Consider the following 20,454-nt stretch of genomic DNA (forward strand, 5'->3'; position numbering starts at 1 on the left):
ACACCTTCCTAAACTGGAATCTAGTCAACGGGGGACCGTCCTCGTGAACTAGAAATTGCGAGAAACCCTCAGGACGCACGTCCATATAGGCTTTAACCAGTCTGACCGGGCAGCAAACAGCTTCAACATGGGATGGCAAAGCCAACCAGGCACCTCTCCCTTCCTGGTCAGTTTTGGATCTGGGAAGAAAGACCAAGATAGACGACCCGTCGTCTCTAACATGAGGCAGCAAAAGGCCGCCCGTCTTATTCTTAGAGGGCGGGACAATTTCCCCTACCCTAAGAGCCCCGTGAAAAGCCAACCCAAAGGCGGCTGAGAATAGGGCAGTTTCATAGGCGGATGAACAGACCGCCGGCAAAACTTGGCACAACGTTACCAGACGCTCCATGGTAACTGGTTCCCTGAAATCCCTGACCCTGGGGGCCATACGCCCCCAGCCCCGAAGTACCTGCCTAACCAGGAAGGTCTTCGAGGCGTCAACAAGCCCATACAACTTGCAGAAAAAGGACACTGCCGCCAGGCGTGAACCCATCGCAGTCTTCGAAACACCATTACCTTTAAGTTCGGTAATCCATTCAAGCAAGCCCCACTGGTCCCCGTCACAGGAGGGACGACACCTGAAGTCACAAAAAGCGATCCACTCCGTCCAGTATTTCACATACGTAGCCCAGGTAGACGGAGCGAGGGAAGCCCGCACCATCGCAATCAAGGGGCCCCATCCAGCGCCACCTGCCATAAGTAAGTGGGACAGGACAATCCGTTAGTGTCCGCATCGGGCACCAAAGCATAAAATGCTTCCCATTGAAAACGGGAGAGCGCATCAGCAATTCTATTCTGGACGCCCGGGACATGCTTAGCACGGAACACAATATTCAGGTGCAGACACCTCAGCACCAACAGTCTCAAATACCGCACAACCGGAGGGGAACTAGATGATAATCTGTTAACAGCATAAACAACAACGCTCATGTTATCTGTCCAGAAAACCACCTCGCGGTCGCGAAGCTGATTGCCCCAAATGTCAAGAGCAACCAGTATGGGAAACAGTTCGAGAAGGCATAGGTTCCTGACCAAGCCGCTCTCTATCCACGCGGCGGGCCATGGGCCCGCGCTCCATTGCCCGGCCAAGAAAGCCCCGTACCCGTGGGACCCAGCCGCATCAGTGAACAACTGGATCGCTGCGTTAGAAGGAACAACCTCCCGCCACAGACAGATCCCGTTAAAGTGGAGAAGAAAATCTTCCCAGACCTTAAGATCTTCCACCATCTCAGCAGACACCCGGAACCTCCGGGTCTGCGATCTTTTTCCGCACAGCTGCCTCTCGAGCCTGCGAAGGAATATTCTTCCCATGGGAATGATCCTGCCGGCAAAGTTCAGCAAACCCAATAGGATTTGAAGATCCTTCACGGAGCTATACAGCTCTGCTCTCATAGCGCGTACTGACTCCAACATGCGCTGAACTTTTTCATGTGGCAGACGGCACTGCTCTGCCACCGAATCAACTTCAATGCCCAAAAAAGTAAGGCACGTGCAAGGACCCTGGGACTTGTCTTCCGCCAGAGGAACTCCCATTCTATCCATTAGAAACCTAGTGACTTTCATCAGGAAAGCACACTCAGATGATCCTGCCCGCCCAACCAGCAGAAAATCATCCAAATAGTGTGCCAGGCCGTCGAATCCGGCCACCTCCGCAATGGCCCAGTGCAAGAAGCAGCTGAAAGCCTCGAAGTAGGCACACGAAATTGAGCACCCCATGGGCAAGCATTTGTCCACGTAGTACTGCCCCTCAAAATAGCACCCCATAAGCCTAAAAGAGGAGGGGTGAATGGGCAGGAGCCGAAAGGCGGACTCTATATCCAGTTTAGCCATCAGAGCCCCGGCCCCTGCCCTGCGAACTAGCCCCAATGCCTCATCAAATGATTGGTAAGAAACTGAGCTCAGTTCAGGGGGGATGGCGTCATTCACCGAACGACCCTTCGGGAAGGACAGATGTTGGATGAGCCGAAATTTACCCGGCTCCTTTTTTGGAACCACCCCCAAGGGTGATACCACCAGCCCTGGCAGGGGAATATCTTCAAATGGGCCTGCCATACGACCCAACCCAATCTCTTTGTTCAGTTTATCCCGCAAAACCCCGGGAAACTGATACGCGGATTTCAGGTTCCTGCGTGACAAGGAACCCTCCACGTGCGATCCGACTGGGATAACAAATCCCGACCGCAGACCGCCTCTAAGCAGCAAGGCGGCCTCCTCGAATGGGTATAGCAGCAGCCACTTCTCAATTACGGCCACCTTCAGAGGTGTGGCCGCCCTTTCCAACAGTGAAAGGTTTTGAACCAGCTGCTGGTCTCTCTTGGGGACGACCCGCGTCCTGGGTTCTGGTACACTCGGACCCCGAGTGGCCGCCACCACAGGTTCTGCCGCTCCCTTGGTACATGATTTGTCCTGGAAGCGCCAGCACACCCCTGTGGCCCGCCGTCGAGAGCGCTGCGAGGCCTTAACGCCCCCTGATGCTCCGACTACTGCAGCAGGCGCCGCCTGTTTTTCAGGACCCAATTGCGCCCACAGACGCGAATCAACGTCACCGAAAGTAAGAAGAGGGTTCCCAACCATCTTCCTACGGAAAGCAGCGTCGTAATCCCGCCAAGCTCCATCCCTGTACTTCTCGTACACTGTTTCAATGGAATCCTGATATTTCAGGATGTTTAAGGCTTGATCGGGAAATTTAGAGATATAACAGGACGCATAAACCCTAAAGCACTTGCGCCATTCCTCATAGGAATCAGGACGTTTAAATTTTTTCGGGCCCGTGCCATCATCCGCCATTTCTTTCTGGCGATAAGCTTCCGCAGAAAGCTCAAACATGTGCACGTACCTCCCACCCTGAATGCGCCGCACCATCTTAGATTTGAGATGCTCATGAAGGCTAAACGCAGGCCATGTGTCAGTGTCCCCATGTATAGCTGCCCTGCGCCTGTTCCCCATAAGTGGGCTAACTAAGTCTGTTGACGCAGGAGGTGTCAACATAGGAACAGTGGGCTCCATGCGGGATGAACCAGGGGGGAGGGGAAGACCCATAGCCTTCCTTTCTTCCACTAACCATTTCACCATCCTATACATTCTTTTTTGCCCTTTCGCTTCCAACCCCAGGGATCTATCACTTTCAGAACCTGAATCATCCGAGGATGAACTTAAAACACTACGTTCAAAAGTAATAGCGCGCTTACCAGCTCCCAAGAGGCGTTGCACCGGGACAGGACCAGAAGAGGTGGATGGCTGTTCCTGAGACTGTGGCTCCCTTTCCACGGCACTGGGGGTGGACTGGAGTGGCTGTAATGCAGTTCTGGGTTCCATAATGATCTGTGGAGACAAATGTGAAAGAGGAGTACCCAGGGAAGGGGACGAAGGCCCACCAACCACATTACCCCGGGACCCTAGGGGACTGGGCTCCTGTGATCACTGCCACACTCTTCAATACCATCATCAACCATATCAGCCATACGCACATTCATCACTGCATTAGCAAACTGTACTTGTCTATTCTGTTCATTCGCAGCCTGCGTGCCCTGACAAAGGCTGGGCGTGATAACTGGGCCTTTCTTTGCTGAAGCCCTAGTGACAACACCTGGCGGAGCCCCGCTGAGGGCCACACCCGCGGGCGCCGCCCGCGCACCCTGTCGGGTGTTACGTTTGCTGCGTGACGCAGTACTACGTCGTCTGCTAGGCCGCGATGTATTCGCGGGCCTACGCTTGCCCCCAGGCTGCGTGATTGCGGCCTGAGGCCCTGCGACTTGTTGCGCAGTAGGCATATTCCCCGTCAGGCCTGAGGCCTGCGGCCTGCTCATTAATGCCTGTTTCCCTAATCTGGGCCCTTCTGGGCGAACGTGCCCTTGTTCCTTGCCCCTCAGAAACCACTTGCCCCTCAGACACACTAGTTGCCCCGATCGGAGCACCGTCAAGTGCTAACATACCCCCGGTCAGGCTTGCGGCCTGCTCATGAGATCCCTCATGCAACCTTCTACCCCTTTCAATGGCCGCCAAATCAGTGTCCCTTCGCGGGCGCTGAGTAATTGAGCCTCGCTGCGCACCCCCCGCGGGCGTCGCCCCCCCCCCCGGGGTACCCCTCTCTTACCTGCGTACCCCGGCGGAGAAGACGATGCTGCCCGCTTGCCTCTTGTGTCTGGAATGGCGTTTCCGGACGTGACGTCACCGGAAGTGACGTCACCGGAAACGGCCAAACCGGAAGAGACGGGCTCTGAAGAGGCCATGGAGGACCGCGTGGACGCCGGCGCGCAAACTGAAGCCGGGAGGCCTCCCTGGGATGCCGGCCCCCCGCCGGAAAGCACCGCTGCCAAGGATTGGAGCAGCGCTACCGCCGTGGAGACCGCCTCCCCGGTAAGAACGACCGGAGCAGATACGGCCTCCCCCCCGTCCAGAACAGGGCCCTGTTCCCCTAACATAACCTCCTCTGCTATTTGGGGACCCACCTCTACTGAAAGGGGGATTAAAGGAGGGGAGGGAGAGACAACTCTAACTTCGGGATACAGGCTAGGCCCCGGGGGACGACTCACCGTGCGAGGGGGGGAAGGCTGCACCACATCTTCTCCAGAGTCAAACTCATCGATCATCAGCTCATCTAATTCCGACATCTTCTTCCACAGGACTCCTGACAGATGATCCTGACGCTGTGAAGACGAGCTGGAAAAGAGGGTTTGGGCCTTGGGAGCTGACTACTTAAAGGTAAGCTAAACCCCACCCTCACTAATGCAACATTGTTGCAACCTTCACAGCAGCACACTCCTAAGGGCCTTAATTATTATGGTCGTTCTGGGCTATGCTGCCCTCCACTGTCTCATATACACAGCACAAACACTGACTGACATAACACATATACACAGCACACACACTGACTGACATGACACATATACACAGCACACACACTGACTGACATGTTACATATACACAGCACACACACTGACTGACATGACACATATACACAGCACAAACACTGACTGACATAACACATATACACAGCACACACACTGACTGACATGACACATATACACAGCACAAACACTGACTGACATAACACATATACACAGCACACACACTGACTGACATGACACATATACACAGCACACACACTGACTGACATGTTACATATACACAGCACACACACTGACTGACGTGACACATATACATAGCAGACACACTGACTGACATGATACATATACACAGCACAAACACTGACTGACATAACACATACACACAGCACAAACACTGACTGACATGACACATATACACAGCACAAACACTGACTGACATAACACATATACACAGCACACACACTGACTGACATGACACATATACACAGAACACACACTGACTGACATGTTACATATACACAGCACACACACTGACTGACGTGACACATATACATAGCAGACACACTGACAGACATGACACATATACACAGCACAAACACTGACTGACATATCACATATACACAGCACACACACTGACTGACATGACACATATACACAGCACAAACACTGACTGACATAACACATATACACAGCACACACACTGACTGACATGACACATATACACAGCACAAACACTGACTGACATAACACATATACACAGCACACACACTGACTGACATGACACATATACACAGCACAAACACTGACTGACATAACACATATACACAGCACACACACTGACATGACACATATACACAGCACACACACTGACTGACATGACACATATACACAGCACACTCACTGACTGACATGATACATATACACAGCACACACTGACATGATACATATACACAGCACACTCACTGACTGACATGACACACACACAGCACACACACACTGACTGACATGACACACACACTGACTGACATGATACATAAACACAGCACACACACTGACTGACATGATACATACACACAGCACACACACTGACTGACATGACACATACACACAGCACACACACTGACTGACATGACACATACACACAGCACACACAATGACTGACATGACACATACACACAGCACACACACTGACTGACATAATACATATACACAGCACACACACTGACTGACATGACACATATGGACAGCACACACACTGACTGACATAACACACATACACACTGACTGACATGATACATATACACAGCACACACACTAACTTACATGATACATATACACAGCACACACACTGACTGACATGACACATACACACAGCACACACACTGACTGACATGACACATACACACAGCACATACACTGACTGACATGATACATATACAAAGCACACACACTGACATGACACATACACACAGCACACACACTGACTGATATAACACATACACACAGCGCACACACTGACTGACATGATATATATACACAGCACACACACTGACTGACATGATACATACACACACACACTGACTGACATAACACATATACACAGCACACACACTGACTGACATAACACATACACACAGCACACACACTGACTGACATGATATATATACACAGCACACACACACTGACTGACATAACACATACACACAGCACACACACTGACTGACATGATATATATACACAGCACACACACACTGACTGACATGTTACATATATACACATCACACACACACTGACTGACATGTTACATATATACACAGCACACACACTGACTGACATGTTACATATACACAGCACACACTTACTGACATGTTACATATATACACATCACACACACACTGACTGACATGTTACATATACACAGCACACACTTACTGACATGTTACATATATACACATCACACACACACTGACTGACATGTTAGATATACATAGCACACACACTGACTGACATGTTACATATACACAGCACACGCTGACTGACATGTTACATATACACAGCACACACTGACTGACATGTTACATATATACACAGCACACACACTGACTGACATGACACATACACACAGCACACACACTGACTGACATGACACATACACACAGCACACACACTGACTGACATGTTACATATATACACATCACACACAAACTGACTGACATGTTACATATACATAGCCCACACACTGACTGACATGTTACATATACACAGCACACACTGACTGACATGTTACATATACACAGCAAACACACACTGACTTTTTTCTGCTGTGTCCCATCATTATGTTCTGCTGATTCACACAGATCTCCCCTTATCATACTTCCCTCAGTCTCTCTACCCTTCACACCATGAACAGCTTTATTGCCTTACATTCTGCCCTTATACTTCCCCTCTCTACTTGTCCCCCTGTATTATACTCTCTGTCAATCTCTGCAGGAGCCCCCATGTAAGGCTGACTCTCGTCAGTGCCCCCTATGTAAGGCTGACCCTCCCCAGTGCCCCCCATGTAAGGCTGACCCTCCCCAGTGCCCCCCATGTAAGGCTGACCCTACCCAGTACCCCATGTAGGTTGACCCTCCCCAGTACCCCCATGTAAGGCTGACCCTCCCCAGTGCCCCCCATGTAAGGCTGACCCTACCCAGTGCCCCAATGTAAGGCTGACCCTCCCCAGTGCCCCCATGTAAGGCTGACCCTCCCCAGTGCCCCCCATGTAAGGCTGACCCTCCCCAGTGCCCCCATGTAAGGCTGACCCTCCCCAGTGCCCCCAATGTAAGGCTGACCCTCCCCAGTGCCCCCAATGTAAGGCTGACCCTACCCAGTGCCCCCAATGTATGGCTGACCCTCCCCAGTGCCCCCAATGTAAGGCTGACCCTCCCCAGTACCCCCCATGTAAGACTGATTTTCCCCAGTACCCCCCATGTAAGACTGATTTTCCCCAGTACCCCAATGTAAGGCTGACCCTCCCCAGTGTAAGCCTGACCCTCCCCAGTACCCCATGTAGGTTGACCCTCCCCAGTACCCCCATGTAAGGCTGACCCTCCCCAGTGCCCCCCATGTAAGGCTGACCCTCCCCAGTGTCCCCCATGTAAGGCTGACTCTCCACAGTGCCCCCAATGTAAGGCTGACCCTCCACGTTACCCACATGTAAGGCTGACCCTCCCCAGTGCCTCAATGTAAGACTTACCCTCCCCAGTGTAAGCCTGACCCTCCCCAGTACCCCCATGTAGACTGACCATCCCCAATGCCCCCCATGTAAGGCTGACCCTCCACGTTACCCACATGTAAGACTGACCTTCCCCAGTGCCCCCACGTAAGACTTACCATCCCCACTGCCCCCACATAAGACGTACCCTTCCCCAGGATCCCCATGTAAGACTTACCCTCTCCAGTGCCGCCACGTAATACTTAGCCTCCCCACTGCCCCCAAGACTTACCCTCCCCAAGACCCCTATGTAAGACTTAGCCTCCACATTGACCCCACGTAAGACTTACCCTCCCCACTGCCCCCACGTAAGACTTAACCTCCACAGGAACCCCATGTAAGACTTACCCTCCCCACTGCCCCCACGTAAGACTTACACTCCCCAGGACCCCCATGTAAGATTAACCTCCCCAGGACCCCCATGTAAGACTGACCCTCCTCAGTGCCCCCCATGTAAGACTGACCCTCCTCAGTGCCCCCCATGTAAGACTGACCCTCCTCAGTGCCCCCCATGTAAGACTGATCCTCCTCAGTGCCCCCCATGTAAGACTGATCCTCCTCAGTGCCCCCCATGTAAGACTTACGCTCCTCAGTGCCCCCCATGTAAGACTTAGCCTCCCCAGGACCCCTATGTAAGACTTAGCCTCCACATTGACCCCACGTAAGACTTACCCTCCCCACTGTCCCCACATAAGACTTAACCTCCGCAGGAACCCCATGTAAGACTTAGCCTCCCCACTGCCCCACGTAAGACTTTCACTCCCCAGGACCCCCATGTAAGATTAACCTCCCCAGGACCCCCCATGTAAGACTGACCCTCCTCAGTGCCCCCCATGTAAGACTGACCCTCCTCAGTGCCCCCCATGTAAGACTTACGCTCCTCAGTGCCCCCCGTGTAAGACTAACCCTCCTCAGTGCCCCCCATGTAAGACTGATCCTCCTCAGTGCCCCCCATGTAAGACTGACCCTCCTCAGTGCCCCCATGTAAGACTTACGCTCCTCAGTGCCCCCCATGTAAGACTTACGCTCCTCAGTGCCCCCCATGTAAGACTTACGCTCCTCAGTGCCCCCCATGTAAGACTTACGCTCCTCAGTGCCCCCCATGTAAGAGTTACGCTCCTCAGTGCCCCCATGTAAGACTTACGCTCCTCAGTGCCCCCCATGTAAGACTTACGCTCCTCAGTGCCCCCATGTAAGACTTACGCTCCTCAGTGCCCCCCATGTAAGACTGATCCTCCTCAGTGCCCCCCATGTAAGACTGACCCTCCTCAGTGCCCCCCATGTAAGACTGATCCTCCTCAGTGCCCCCCATGTAAGACTGATCCTCCTCAGTGCCCCCCATGTAAGACTGACCCTCCTCAGTGCCCCCATGTAAGACTTACGCTCCTCAGTGCCCCACACACACTGACTGACATGACACATACACACAGCACACACACTGACTGACATGACACATACACACAGCACACACAATGACTGACATGACACATACACACAGCACACACACTGACTGACATAATACATATACACAGCACACACACTGACTGACATGAGACATATACACAGCACACACACTGACTGACATGACACATACACACAGCACACACTCTGACTGACATGACACATAGATCATAAATATGTAAATTATTCGTCCCAAGTAGAATAAAAAAGGAGAGGGAACAACTGTGTAAATGTTAGTAAGTATAAACAACTTACAGTATCTTAATATGCAGTAATCTGATACACGGGAGTTCAACCGCAAAACCTGAGACCAGGATAACATAATTTATGTAAGAACTTACCTGATAAATTCATTTCTTTCATATTAGCAAGAGTCCATGAGCTAGTGACGTATGGGATATACATTCCTACCAGGAGGGGCAAAGTTTCCCAAACCTCAAAATGCCCATAAATACACCACTCACCACACCCACAATTCAGTTTAACGAATAGCCAAGAAGTGGGGTGATAAGAAAAAAGTGCGAAAGCATATAAAATAAGGAATTGGAATAATTGTGCTTTATACAAAAAAAAATCATAACCACCACAAAAAAAGGGCGGGCCTCATGGACTCTTGCTAATATGAAAGAAATGAATTTATAAGGTAAGTTCTTACATAAATTATGTTTTCTTTCATGTAATTAGCAAGAGTCCATGAGCTAGTGACGTATGGGATAATGACTACCCAAGATGTGGATCTTTCCACACAAGAGTCACTAGAGAGGGAGGGATAAAATAAAGACAGCCAATTCCTGCTGAAAATAATCCACACCCAAAATAAAGTTTAATGAAAAACATAAGCAGAAGATTCAAACTGAAACCGCTGCCTGAAGTACTTTTCTACCAAAAACTGCTTCAGAAGAAGAAAATACAACAAAATGGTAGAATTTGGTAAAAGTATGCAAAGAGGACCAAGTTGCCGCTTTGCAAATCTGATCAACCGAAGCTTCATTCCTAAACGCCCAGGAAGTAGAAACTGACCTAGTAGAATGAGCTGTAATCCTATGAGGCGGAGTCTTACCCGACTCAACATAGGCAAGATGAATTAAAGATTTCAACCAAGATGCCAAAGAATTGGCAGAAGTTTTCTGGCCTTTCTAAAACCGGAAAAGATAACAAATAAACTAGAAGTCTTTCGGAAAGACTTAGCAGCTTCAACATAATATTTCAAAGCTCTAATAACATCCAAAGAATGCAACGATTTCTCCTTAGAATTCTTAGGATTAAGACATAATGAAGGAACCACAATGTCTTTACTAATGTTGTTGGAATTCACAACTTAGGTAAAAATTCAAAAGAAGTTCGCAACACCGCCTTATCCTGATGAAAAATCAGAAAAGGAGACTCACAAGAAAGAGCAGATAATTCAGAAACTCTTCTGGCAGAAGAGATGGCCAAAAGGAACAAAACTTTCCAAGAAAGTAATTTAATATCCAATGAATGCATAGGTTCAAATGGAGGAGCTTGAAGAGCCCCCAGAACCAAATTCAAACTCCAAGGAGGAGAAATTGACTTAATGACAGGCTTTATACGAACCAAAGCTTGTACAAAACAATGAATATCAGGAAGAATAGCAATCTTTCTGTAAAAAAGAACAGAAAGAGCAGAGATTTGACCTTTCAAGGAACTTGCGGACAAACCCTTATCTAAACCATCCTGAAGAAACTGTAATATTCTCGGTATTCTAAAAGAATGCCAAGAAAAATGATGAGAAAGACACCAAGAAATATAAGTCTTCCAGACTCTATAATATATCTCTCTGGATACAGATTTACGAGCCTGTAACATAGTATTAATCACAGAGTCAGAGAAACCTCTTTGACTAAGAATCAAGCGTTCAATCTCCATACCTTTAAATTTAAGGATTTCAGATCCTGATGGAAAAAAGGACCTTGAGACAAAAGGTCTGGTCTTAACGGAAGAGTCCACGGTTGGCAAGAGGCCATCCGGACAAGATCCGCATACCAAAACCTGTGAGGCCATGCCGGAGCTACCAGCAGAACAAACGAGCATTCCTTCAGAATCTTGGAGATTACTCTTGGAAGAAGAACTAGAGGCGGAAAGATATAGGCAGGATGATACTTCCAAGGAAGTGATAATGCATCCACTGCCTCCGCCTGAGGATCCCGGGATCTGGACAGATACCTGGGAAGTTTCTTGTTTAGATGAGAAGCCATCAGATCTATTTCTGGAAGTTCCCACATTTGAACAATCTGAAGAAATACCTCTGGGTGAAGAGACCATTCGCCCGGAACGCCGACATTTTTGGCGCAAAATAACGTCAAAGAATGACGCAACTTCCGGCGACACGTATGACGCCGGAAACGGAAATAGAATTTTTGCGCCAAAAAAGTCCGCGCCAAGAATGACGCAATAAAATGAAGCATTTTCAGCCCCCGCGAGCCTAACAGCCCACAGGGAAAAAGTCAAATTTTAAGGTAAAAAATGTTAAATTAAAATGCATTATCCCAAATATGAAACTGACTGTCTGAAAAATAAGGAAAGTTGAACATCCTGAGTCAAGGCAAATAAATGTTTGAATACATATATTTAGAACTTTATAAACAAAGTGCCCAACCATAGCTAGGAGTGTCACAGAAAATAAGACTTACTTACCCCAGGACACTCATCTACATATAGCAGATAGCCAAACCAGTACTGAAACGAGAATCAGCAGAGGTAATGGTATATATAAGAGTATATCGTCGATCTGAAAAGGGAGGTAAGAGATGAATCTCTACGACCGATAACAGAGAACCTATGAAATAGACCCCTTAGAAGGAGATCACTGCATTCAAATAGGCAATACTCTCCTCACATCCCTCTGACATTCACTGCACGCTGAGAGGAAAACCGGGCTCCAACTTGCTGCGGAGCGCATATCAACGTAGAATCTAGCACAAACTTACTTCACCACCTCCATCGGAGGCAAAGTTTGTAAAACTGAATTGTGGGTGTGGTGAGGGGTGTATTTATGGGCATTTTGAGGTTTGGGAAACTTTGCCCCTCCTGGTAGGAATGTATATCCCATACGTCACTAGCTCATGGACTCTTGCTAATTACATGAAAGAAAACACATCCACTGTGTTTTACATGCTCCACCAGACCTGCAAACATCCGTAGTTTAGACTCTTTGGGCAAATCCGGTGTGCTGGACAGCACACACACTGACTGACATGACACATATACACAGCACACACACTGACTGACATGTTACATATACACAGCACACACAATGACTGACATAACACATATACACAGCACACACACTGACTGACATGACACATATACACAGCACAAACACTGACTGACATAACACATATACACAGCACACACACTGACTGACATGACACATATACACAGCACAAACACTGACTGACATAACACATATACACAGCACACACACTGACTGACATGACACATATACACAGCACACACACTGACTGACATGTTACATATACACAGCACACACACTGACTGACGTGACACATATACATAGCAGACACACTGACTGACATGACACATATACATAGCACACACACTGACTGACATAAAACATATACACAGCACACACACTGACAGACATGACACATATACACAGCACAAACACTGACTGACATATCACATATACACAGCACACACACTGACTGACGTGACACATATACACAGCACACACACTGACTGACATAACACATATACACAGCACACACACTGACTGACATGACACATATACACAGCACACACACTGACTGACATGACACATACGCACAGCACACACACTGACTGACATGACACATACACACAGCACACACTCTGACTGACATGACATATACACAGCACAAACACTGACTGACATAACACATACACACAGCACAAACACTGACTGACATGACACATATACACAGCACAAACACTGACTGACATAACACATATACACAGCACACACACTGACATGACACATATACACAGCACACACACTGACTGACATAACACATACACACAGCACACACACTGACTGACATGACACATATACACAGCACAAACACTGACTGACATAACACATATACACAGCACACACACTGACAGACATGACACATATACACAGCACAAACACTGACTGACATAACACATATACAAAGCACACACACTGACAGACATGACACATATACACAGCACAAACACTGACTGACATATCACATATACACAGCACACACACTGACTGACATGACACATATACACAGCACAAACACTGACTGACATAACACATATACACAGCACACACACTGACTGACATGACACATATACACAGCACAAACACTGACTGACATAACACATATACACAGCACACACACTGACTGACATGACACATATACACAGCACAAACACTGACTGACATAACACATATACACAGCACACACACTGACATGACACATACGCACAGCACACACACTGACTGACATGACACATACACACAGCACACACTCTGACTGACATGACATATACACAGCACAAACACTGACTGACATAACACATACACACAGCACAAACACTGACTGACATGACACATATACACAGCACAAACACTGACTGACATAACACATATACACAGCACACACACTGACATGACACATATACACAGCACACACACTGACTGACATAACACATACACACAGCACACACACTGACTGACATGACACATATACACAGCACAAACACTGACTGACATAACACATATACACAGCACACACACTGACAGACATGACACATATACACAGCACAAACACTGACTGACATAACACATATACAAAGCACACACACTGACAGACATGACACATATACACAGCACAAACACTGACTGACATATCACATATACACAGCACACACACTGACTGACATGACACATATACACAGCACAAACACTGACTGACATAACACATATACACAGCACACACACTGACTGACATGACACATATACACAGCACAAACACTGACTGACATAACACATATACACAGCACACACACTGACTGACATGACACATATACACAGCACAAACACTGACTGACATAACACATATACACAGCACACACACTGACATGACACATATACACAGCACACACACTGACTGACATGACACATATACACAGCACACACACTGACTGACATGACACATATACACAGCACACACACTGACTGACATGATACATATACACAGCACACTCACTGACTGACATGATACATATACACAGCACACACACTGACATGATACATATACACAGCACACTCACTGACTGACATGATACATATACACAGCACACACACTGACTGACATGACACACACACAGCACACACACTGACTGACATGACACATATACACAGCACAAACACTGACTGACATAACACATATACACAGCACACACACTGACTGACATGACACATATACACAGCACAAACACTGACTGACATAACACATATACACAGCACACACACTGACATGACACATATACACAGCACACACACTGACTGACATGACACATATACACAGCACACACACTGACTGACATGACACATACACACAGCACAAACACTGACTGACATGACACATATACACAGCACAAACACTGACTGACATAACACATATACACAGCACACACACTGACATGACACATATACACAGCACACACACTGACTGACATAACACATACACACAGCACACACACTGACTGACATGACACATATACACAGCACAAACACTGACTGACATAACACATATACACAGCACACACACTGACAGACATGACACATATACACAGCACAAACACTGACTGACATAACACATATACAAAGCACACACACTGACAGACATGACACATATACACAGCACAAACACTGACTGACATATCACATATACACAGCACACACACTGACTGACATGACACATATACACAGCACAAACACTGACTGACATAACACATATACACAGCACACACACTGACTGACATGACACATATACACAGCACAAACACTGACTGACATAACACATATACACAGCACACACACTGACTGACATGACACATATACACAGCACAAACACTGACTGACATAACACATATACACAGCACACACACTGACATGACACATACGCACAGCACACACACTGACTGACATGACACATACACACAGCACACACTCTGACTGACATGACATATACACAGCACAAACACTGACTGACATAACACATACACACAGCACAAACACTGACTGACATGACACATATACACAGCACAAACACTGACTGACATAACACATATACACAGCACACACACTGACATGACACATATACACAGCACACACACTGACTGACATAACACATACACACAGCACACACACTGACTGACATGACACATATACACAGCACAAACACTGACTGACATAACACATATACACAGCACACACACTGACAGACATGACACATATACACAGCACAAACACTGACTGACATAACACATATACAAAGCACACACACTGACAGACATGACACATATACACAGCACAAACACTGACTGACATATCACATATACACAGCACACACACTGACTGACATGACACATATACACAGCACAAACACTGACTGACATAACACATATACACAGCACACACACTGACTGACATGACACATATACACAGCACAAACACTGACTGACATAACACATATACACAGCACACACACTGACTGACATGACACATATACACAGCACAAACACTGACTGACATAACACATATACACAGCACACACACTGACATGACACATATACACAGCACACACACTGACTGACATGACACATATACACAGCACACACACTGACTGACATGACACATATACACAGCACACACACTGACTGACATGATACATATACACAGCACACTCACTGACTGACATGATACATATACACAGCACACACACTGACATGATACATATACACAGCACACTCACTGACTGACATGATACATATACACAGCACACACACTGACTGACATGACACACACACAGCACACACACTGACTGACATGACACACAGACAGCACACACTGACTGACATGATACATACACACAGCACACACACTGACTGACATGATACATTCACACAGCACACACACTGACTGACATGACACATACACACAGCACACACACTGACTGACATGACACATACACACAGCACACACAATGACTGACATGACACATACACACAGCACACACACTGACTGACATAATACATATACACAGCACACACACTGACTGACATGACACATATGCACAGCACACACACTGACTGACATAACACACATACACACTGACTGACATGATACATATACACAGCACACACACTAACCGACATGATACATATACAGAGCACACACACTGACTGACATGACACATACACACAGCACACACACTGACTGACATGATACATACACACACACACACACTGACTGACATAACACATATACAAAGCACACACACTGACATGACACATACACACAGCACACACACTGACTGATATAACACATACACACGGCACACACACTGACTGACATGATATATATATACATAGCACACACACTGACTGACATGATACATACACACACACACTGACTGACATAACACATATACACAGCACGCACACTGACTGACATAACACATACACACAGCACACACACTGACTGACATGATATATATACACAGCACGCACACTGACTGACATAACACATATACACAGCACACACACTGACTGACATGTTACATATACACAGCACACACACACTGACTGACTGACATGTTACATATATACACATCACACACACACTGACTGACATGTTACATATATACACAGCACACACACTGACTGACATGTTACATATACACAGCACACACTGACTGACATGTTACATATATACACATCACACACACACTGAATGACATGTTACATATACATAGCACACACACTGACTGACATGTTACATATATACACATCACACACACTGACTGACATGTTACATATACACAGCACACACTGACTGACATGTTACATATATACACATCACACACACACTGACTGACATGTTACATATACATAGCACACACACTGACTGACATGTTACATATACACAGCACACACTGACTGACATGTTACATATACACAGCAAACACACACTGATTTTTTTCTGCTGTGTCCCATCATTATGTTCTGCTGATTCACACAGATCTCCCCTTATCATACTTCCCTCAGTCTCTCTACCCTTCACACCATGAACAGCTTTATTGCCTTACATTCTGCCCTTATACTTCCCCTCTCTACTTGTCCCCCTGTATTATACTCTCTGTCAATCTCTGCAGGAGCCCCCATGTAAGGCTGACTCTCGTCAGTGCCCCCTATGTAAGGCTGACCCTCCCCAGTGCCCCCCATGTAAGGCTGACCCTACCCAGTACCCCATGTAGGTTGACCCTCCCCAGTACCCCCATGTAAGGCTGACCCTCCCCAGTGCCCCCCATGTAAGGCTGACCCTATCCAGTGCCCCAATGTAAGGCTGACCCTCCCCAGTGCCCCCATGTAAGGCTGACCCTCCCCAGTGCCCCCCATGTAAGGCTGACCCTACCCAGTGCCCCAATGTAAGGCTGACCCTCCCCAGTGCCCCCATGTAAGGCTGACCCTCCCCAGTGCCCCCAATGTAAGGCTGACCCTCCCCAGTGCCCCCAATGTAAGGCTGACCCTCCCCAGTACCCCCCATGTAAGACTGATTTTCCCCAGTACCCCCCATGTAAGACTGATTTTCCCCAGTACCCCAATGTAAGGCTGACCCTCCCCAGTGTAAGCCTGACCCTCCCCAGTACCCCATGTAGGTTGACCCTCCCCAGTACCCCCATGTAAGGCTGACCCTCCCCAGTGCCCCCCATGTAAGGCTGACCCTCCCCAGTGTCCCCCATGTAAGGCTGACTCTCCACAGTGCCCCCAATGTAAGGCTGACCCTCCACGTTACCCACATGTAAGGCTGACCCTCCACGTTACCCACATGTAAGGCTGACCCTCCCCAGTGCCTCAATGTAAGACTTACCCTCCCCAGTGTAAGCCTGACCCTCCCCAGTACCCCCATGTAGACTGACCATCCCCAATGCCCCCCATGTAAGGCTGACCCTCCACGTTACCCACATGTAAGACTGACCTTCCCCAGTGCCCCCACGTAAGACTTACCATCCCCACTGCCCCCACATAAGACGTACCCTTCCCCAGGATCCCCATGTAAGACTTACCCTCTCCAGTGCCGCCACGTAATACTTAGCCTCCCCACTGCCCCCAAGACTTACCCTCCCCAAGACCCCTATGTAAGACTTAGCCTCCACATTGACCCCACGTAAGACTTACCCTCCCCACTGCCCCCACGTAAGACTTAACCTCCACAGGAACCCCATGTAAGACTTACCCTCCCCACTGCCCCCACGTAAGACTTACACTCCCCAGGACCCCCATGTAAGATTAACCTCCCCAGGACCCCCATGTAAGACTGACCCTCCTCAGTGCCCCCCATGTAAGACTGACCCTCCTCAGTGCCCCCCATGTAAGACTGATCCTCCTCAGTGCCCCCCATGTAAGACTGATCCTCCTCAGTGCCCCCCATGTAAGACTGATCCTCCTCAGTGCCCCCCATGTAAGACTGATCCTCCTCAGTGCCCCCCATGTAAGACTTACGCTCCTCAGTGCCCCCCATGTAAGACTTAGCCTCCCCAGGACCCCTATGTAAGACTTAGCCTCCACATTGACCCCACGTAAGACTTACCCTCCCCACTGTCCCCACATAAGACTTAACCTCCGCAGGAACCCCATGTAAGACTTAGCCTCCCCACTGCCCCACGTAAGACTTTCACTCCCCAGGACCCCCATGTAAGATTAACCTCCCCAGGACCCCCCATGTAAGACTGACCCTCCTCAGTGCCCCCCATGTAAGACTGACCCTCCTCAGTGCCCCCCATGTAAGACTTACGCTCCTCAGTGCCCCCCGTGTAAGACTGACCTTCCTCAGTGCCCCCAATGTAAGACTGATCCTCCTCAGTGCCCCCCATGTAAGACTGACCCTCCTCAGTGCCCCCATGTAAGACTTACGCTCCTCAGTGCCCCCCATGTAAGAATTACGCTCCTCAGTGCCCCCCATGTAAGACTTACGCTCCTCAGTGCCCCCATGTAAGACTTACGCTCCTCAGTGCCCCCCATGTAAGACTTACGCTCCTCAGTGCCCCCCATGTAAGACTTACGCTCCTCAGTGCCCCCCATGTAAGACTTATGCTCCTCAGTGCCCCCATGTAAGACTTACGCTCCTCAGTGCCCCCCATGTAAGACTTATGCTCCTCAGTGCCCCCCATGTAAGACTGATCCTCCTCAGTGCCCCCCATGTAAGACTGATCCTCCTCAGTGCCCCCCATGTAAGACTGACCCTCCTCAGTGCCCCCATGTAAGACTTACGCTCCTCAGTGCCCCCCATGTAGACTTACGCTCCTCAGTGCCCCCCATGTAAGACTTACGCTCCTCAGTGCCCCCCATGTAAGACTGATCCTCCTCAGTGCCCCCCATGTAAGACTTACGCTCCTCAGTGCCCCCCATGTAAGACTGACCCTCCTCAGTGCCCCCCATGTAAGACTTACGCTCCTCAGTGCCCCCCATGTAAGACTTACGCTCCTCAGTGCCCCCATGTAAGACTTATGCTCCTCAGTGCCCCCCATGTAAGACTTATGCTCCTCAGTGCCCCCATGTAAGACTTATGCTCCT

Source organism: Bombina bombina, chromosome 3 (genome assembly GCF_027579735.1).
Source record: "Bombina bombina isolate aBomBom1 chromosome 3, aBomBom1.pri, whole genome shotgun sequence".
In the NCBI taxonomy this organism is placed as follows: Eukaryota; Metazoa; Chordata; class Amphibia; order Anura; family Bombinatoridae; genus Bombina; species Bombina bombina.